The sequence below is a fragment of the Schistocerca piceifrons genome, unplaced genomic scaffold, assembly GCF_021461385.2.
Source record: "Schistocerca piceifrons isolate TAMUIC-IGC-003096 unplaced genomic scaffold, iqSchPice1.1 HiC_scaffold_318, whole genome shotgun sequence".
Classification (NCBI taxonomy): Eukaryota; Metazoa; Arthropoda; class Insecta; order Orthoptera; family Acrididae; genus Schistocerca; species Schistocerca piceifrons.
The window spans coordinates 2,501-7,500 of NW_025728535.1; the positions used below are offsets into that span (position 1 = coordinate 2,501).

Sequence of the window (5,000 nt, forward strand, 5' to 3'; positions counted from 1 at the left end):
GAAGGATGTCACGCGACTAGTTAGCAGGCTAGAGTCTCGTTCGTTATCGGAATTAACCAGACAAATCGCTCCACCAACTAAGAACGGCCATGCACCACCACCCACCGAATCAAGAAAGAGCTATCAATCTGTCAATCCTTCCGGTGTCCGGGCCTGGTGAGGTTTCCCGTGTTGAGTCAAATTAAGCCGCAGGCTCCACTCCTGGTGGTGCCCTTCCGTCAATTCCTTTAAGTTTTCAGCTTTGCAACCATACTTCCCCCGGAACCCAAAAGCTTTGGTTTCCCGGAGGCTGCCCGCCGAGTCATCGGAGGAACTGCGGCGGATCGCTGGCTGGCATCGTTTATGGTTAGAACTAGGGCGGTATCTGATCGCCTTCGAACCTCTAACTTTCGTTCTTGATTAATGAAAACATACTTGGCAAATGCTTTCGCTTCTGTTCGTCTTGCGACGATCCAAGAATTTCACCTCTAACGTCGCAATACGAATGCCCCCGCCTGTCCCCTATTAATCATTACCTCGGGTTCCGAAAACCAACAAAATAGAACCGAGGTCCTATTCCATTATTCCATGCACACAGTATTCAGGCGGCTTGCCTGCTTTAAGCACTCTAATTTGTTCAAAGTAAACGTGCCGGCCCACCGAGACACTCAATAAAGAGCACCCTGGTAGGATTTCAACGGGGTCCGCCTCGGGACGCACGAGCACGCACGGGGCGGTCGCACGCCTTCGGCTCGCCCCACCGGCAGGACGTCCCACGATACATGCCAGTTAAACACCGACGGGCGGTGAACCAACAGCGTGGGACACAAATCCAACTACGAGCTTTTTAACCGCAACAACTTTAATATACGCTATTGGAGCTGGAATTACCGCGGCTGCTGGCACCAGACTTGCCCTCCAATAGATACTCGTTAAGGATTTAAAGTGTACTCATTCCGATTACGGGGCCTCGGATGAGTCCCGTATCGTTATTTTTCGTCACTACCTCCCCGTGCCGGGAGTGGGTAATTTGCGCGCCTGCTGCCTTCCTTGGATGTGGTAGCCGTTTCTCAGGCTCCCTCTCCGGAATCGAACCCTGATTCCCCGTTACCCGTTACAACCATGGTAGGCGCAGAACCTACCATCGACAGTTGATAAGGCAGACATTTGAAAGATGCGTCGCCGGTACGAGGACCGTGCGATCAGCCCAAAGTTATTCAGAGTCACCAAGGCAAACGGACCGGACGAGCCGACCGATTGGTTTTGATCTAATAAAAGCGTCCCTTCCATCTCTGGTCGGGACTCTGTTTGCATGTATTAGCTCTAGAATTACCACAGTTATCCAAGTAACGTGGGTACGATCTAAGGAACCATAACTGATTTAATGAGCCATTCGCGGTTTCACCTTAATGCGGCTTGTACTGAGACATGCATGGCTTAATCTTTGAGACAAGCATATGACTACTGGCAGGATCAACCAGGGAGCTGCGTCAACTAGAGCTGAGCAGCCGGCCGCCCGGGAGTGTGTCCCGGGGGCCCGCGCGAACACGCAAGCGTCCGCTCAATCATTCTGCAAACAGGAGGAGGCTGAGCTCCCCTGCACAATACACCTCGAAACCCTCTCAGGTCCCGGCGGCGCGCAGCGCCGTCCCAAGTACTTGGTCGGGTTCGAGAGAGGCGCAATCGCCCGGAGTTAGGCGAGTAGACGCTTTCGGTGCGACCACCCGTGCTCCCAACTGAGCTTGCCGCTGCCGACAGAGGCCCGGGAGCGTGCTGTCGTGGCATTGCCGGCGGGAGACAACACGCGCCACCTACGGTGACCGGCAGCTCCAACGCCAGCGCCACAGAAGGACAAAAGCCCCACTTGGGTGCCGAAGCGAACTCTCCCAGCACAGCGCACACGCCAACACATCCGCACAGCTGCGATACAAACCACCAGCGAGAACCGCTGGGGCGACCGAGCAGCAGACGGCGTCGCGGCGCCGAGCGCCGGGCGGCGGCGCATCCTCAACGCACACAGTCCTCAATCGGACCAGCACACTGCAGATGTCCACCGCGCTTCGCACCGGGCCCGCGAGGACCTACTTTGGCCGCACGGCGCCGCGCGCAGGGTGCGCCGGCGCGCAGCTGCGACGCCTGCCGCGTCCGTCGGCCGGCGCGCCTGCCACTGGCCGCCCCCACCAGCCGGCTGTAGCGCGTGCGCCCACGCACCGCGCGGCCAGCACGCCGGGAGGCGCCCCCTCACCGGCCGGGGACGGTCCCACCCAGCCACCGCCGCGTATCGCTTCACACCCAGATGCCGTTCAGTTTCGTCGGCATGGTGGGTATCGCTGGAACAACCGGTTAGTACCTCAACCTATCGTCGCCATCACCGATTCACCCCTAGCGAGAACAACCGCACCACAACGGGTTACCATTTCTTCATTTGCGTAACTTCACCAGAAAACGTAGGCGTCCATCGCCATTTGCAACTTCAACCATTATTGCATGCCTGTGTCAGGTGTCACGCCACACTACGTCTGCCCACATACACGCAACAAAATGTGCACGCCTAGACAATACGTGGAAGGTGGCCCCCGTACGTATGCGATGTCCATTGCTCGAACGACTGTCAACCGGCTTCTGTAGCATGTCGCAGATATGGAACGCGCTGCACCATGCCATCACGGTGTGTGAGGAGAGACGACTAGGTCCGAATACATCAACAGACAGCTCATGCTGATCGCCATCCACGGCGTCCGTTCCTCCCACACGTCTCTATGGCGTACCACACTGCAATCCAGCTCTCATAGGGAGACGACACGTAGCTGCGTGCACAATATTTGCACTGTATGGTCCGCCGTTTTTGGGCGCAGTCGTTGTACGGTCACACATGTGCCACGATGTATCATTCAGTACATAAGGACGAATGTGCAGTACAGATTGTGGTTCACGCGTACGACATCAGCGGACAGTTGACACAGGCCGCACCACAACGTAGCCTGCGTACGTCGCATGCGAAGGGCATTGAACATGCAAACTTGTCACCAACCACCTTGCGAAGGCAGGGGGGCAAGGTGGGGACGTGGGGAGAGGTGGGGGGGGGGGGGGGCGGCATGTACGCCCTGCTGCCATCCACATTACAGTGTACAGCAGGAGCATGTGGAAAGTCAGCAAGACTTGCAAGGTGTTTAACATGAAGCGATACACAGGGGAGCGGGCAGTGCGAGTAGCGAACTATATTGCGAGGGTTGCGGGTGGGCAACACTACACTAATTGAACGAGTCGTATAACAATTACAGAGCAGGTTTAGGCGACAACGTGGGTTACGATAGGCGACAACGTGGGTTACGTTAGGGGACAACGTGGGTTACGTTAGGGGACAACGTGGGTTACGTTAGGGGACAACGTGGGTTACGTTAGGGGACAACGTGGGTTACGTTAGGGGACAACGTGGGTTACGTTAGGGGACAACGTGGGTTACGTTAGGGGACAACGTGGGTTAGGTTAAGGCACAACATGGGTTAGGTTAAGGCACAACATGGGTTAGGTTAAGGCACAACATGGGTTAGGTTAAGGCACAACATGGGTTAGGTTAAGGCACAACATGGGTTAGGTTACGGCACAACATGGGTTAGGTTAAGGCACAACATGGGTTAGGTTAAGGCACAACATGGGTTAGGTTAGGGGACAACATGGGTTAGGTTAGGGGACAACATGGGTTAGGTTAGGGGACAACATGGGTTAGGTTAAGGCACAACATGGGTTAGGTTAGGGGACAACATGGGTTAGGTTAAGGCACAACATGGGTTAGGTTAGGGGACAACATGGGTTAGGTTAGGGGACAACATGGGTTAGGTTAAGGCACAACATGGGTTAGGTTAAGGCACAACATGGGTTAGGTTAAGGCACAACATGGGTTAGGTTAGGGGACAACATGGGTTAGGTTAGGGGACAACTTGGGTTAGGTTAGGGGACAACATGGGTTAGGTTAAGGCACAACATGGGTTAGGTTAAGGCACAACATGGGTTAGGTTAGGGCACAACATGGGTTAGGTTAGGGCACAACATGGGTTAGGTTAGGGCACAACATGGGTTAGGTTAGGGGACAACATGGGTTAGGTTAGGGGACAACATGGGTTAGGTTAGGGGACAACATGGGTTAGGTTAGGGGACAACATGGGTTAGGTTAGGGGACAACATGGGTTAGGTTAGGGGACAACATGGGTTAGGTTAGGGGACAACATGGGTTAGGTTAGGGGACAACATGGGTTAGGTTAGGGGACAACATGGGTTAGGTTAGGGGACAACATGGGTTAGGTTAAGGCACAACATGGGTTAGGTTAAGGCACAACATGGGTTAGGTTAGGGGACAACATGGGTTAGGTTAGGGGACAACATGGGTTAGGTTAGGGGACAACATGGGTTAGGTTAAGGCACAACATGGGTTAGGTTAGGGGACAACATGGGTTAGGTTAAGGCACAACATGGGTTAGGTTAGGGGACAACATGGGTTAGGTTAGGGGACAACATGGGTTAGGTTAAGGCACAACATGGGTTAGGTTAAGGCACAACATGGGTTAGGTTAAGGCACAACATGGGTTAGGTTAGGGGACAACATGGGTTAGGTTAGGGGACAACTTGGGTTAGGTTAGGGGACAACATGGGTTAGGTTAAGGCACAACATGGGTTAGGTTAAGGCACAACATGGGTTAGGTTAGGGGACAACATGGGTTAGGTTAGGGGACAACATGGGTTAGGTTAGGGGACAACATGGGTTAGGTTAAGGCACAACATGGGTTAGGTTAGGGGACAACATGGGTTAGGTTAAGGCACAACATGGGTTAGGTTAGGGGACAACATGGGTTAGGTTAGGGGACAACATGGGTTAGGTTAAGGCACAACATGGGTTAGGTTAAGGCACAACATGGGTTAGGTTTAAGGGACAACATGGGTTAGGTTAGGGGACAACTTGGGTTAGGTTAGGGGACAACATGGGTTAGGTTAAGGCACAACATGGGTTAGGTTAAGGCACAACATGG

At 54.0% G+C, this 5,000-nt stretch overlaps 1 non-coding gene across 1 annotated transcript in view; it reads right to left on the bottom strand.

Moving 5' to 3' along the window:
• The window catches only part of LOC124745415, a 1,910-nt gene extending 447 nt beyond the window's left edge, over positions 1-1,463 (bottom strand). Inside the window, exon 1 of the ribosomal RNA XR_007010991.1 lies at positions 1-1,463. This exon is cut by the window's left edge and continues 447 nt beyond it. This is a non-coding gene — a ribosomal RNA (small subunit ribosomal RNA).
• Between the last annotated feature and the right edge of the window lie 3,537 nt (positions 1,464-5,000).